This window comes from Octopus bimaculoides, chromosome 9 (assembly GCF_001194135.2).
Source record: "Octopus bimaculoides isolate UCB-OBI-ISO-001 chromosome 9, ASM119413v2, whole genome shotgun sequence".
Lineage (NCBI taxonomy): Eukaryota > Metazoa > Mollusca > Cephalopoda > Octopoda > Octopodidae > Octopus > Octopus bimaculoides.
In genome coordinates, this window is record NC_068989.1 from 74,749,743 (window position 1) to 74,750,762 (window position 1,020).

At 29.8% G+C, this 1,020-nt stretch overlaps 1 protein-coding gene across 3 annotated transcripts in view; it reads left to right on the forward strand.

The window, feature by feature from the left end:
• The first annotated feature begins 542 nt into the window (after nt 1-542).
• Nucleotides 543-1,020, forward strand: part of LOC106872517 (G-protein coupled receptor Mth2) — a 35,126-nt gene continuing 34,648 nt past the window's right edge. For all 3 annotated transcript variants that reach the window (XM_052970785.1, XM_052970786.1, XM_052970787.1), the window contains exon 1: nt 543-847. The gene's annotated coding sequence lies outside the window, so the exon portion shown is untranslated. The remainder of the gene's footprint in view (nt 848-1,020) is intronic.

A 1,020-nucleotide genomic window follows, 5' to 3' on the forward strand; every position in this document is an offset into this window, starting at 1 on the left:
TTAATAGATGTGTGTGCTGTAACTCGTCCTTCGATATTGCAATCCGTGTCTTGGACCCTCGTAGCCAATAAAAGAAATCATTATTATTATTCTGTTTAGACGAACGTTCCTACCTTTTCGGACAAAACCTTTTGTAACCTTCGTCCTGTCTTTGTCCTTGCATCTTTTTAATTGATATTAGCCCTTGTGGCTAATAAAACAAATTTATTATTATTATTATTGTTATTATTATTATCATTATTATTATTATTATTATTATTACTATTATTATCATTACGATTATTGGTATCTTTGTTTTGCAGCTATTGTTATCTATTATGAATTGTATTAAGGGGAAACTGTTTATTACGAGGCTTTATTTTTATTATCATACTTACTATTGTTATTAATATTATTATTGTTGCAGATTGATTATTTTTGATTGCATTTATTTATGTTCTTTGTGATGGATTTTTTGTTTTTGTTTGCTTCTTTTTATTGCCTTTTTTCTTTTGTACTACGGACATTATATATTAGCTAACACTGTAAAAAAAAAGAGAAAATCGTGCTGATGTAGGCTCTATTTGCATATGGTTTGTTTACGTTAAATGCTAGTGGGAGAGTTGCTATAAAGAGAGTCTGGGAAGTTGTACTTAAAGAGAGGAATGCAGGATATGTACAGCTATCTGATACTTATCAACATTTCACCTCAACTTTAATAACCATATCATACCAGGAGGGAAGTTTAAGTTGGCTCTTCGTTTGATGAATACAGAAAAGAGATAAAGAGGAGAGACACGTTGAATTTTAAACTTTTAAGAATATTCGTTTATTTGTTATAAGCCACGACAGAGACAAAGCGTAACAGGTCAGTATCTAACATTTATCGTACATACCAGTCAATTAGTTATACACGTCTGAAAATATATAAGTATCACCCTACCTACCTACCTACCTGCCTATATACATACATACATACATACATACATACATACATACACATACATACATACACATATATACATATATATATATATATAT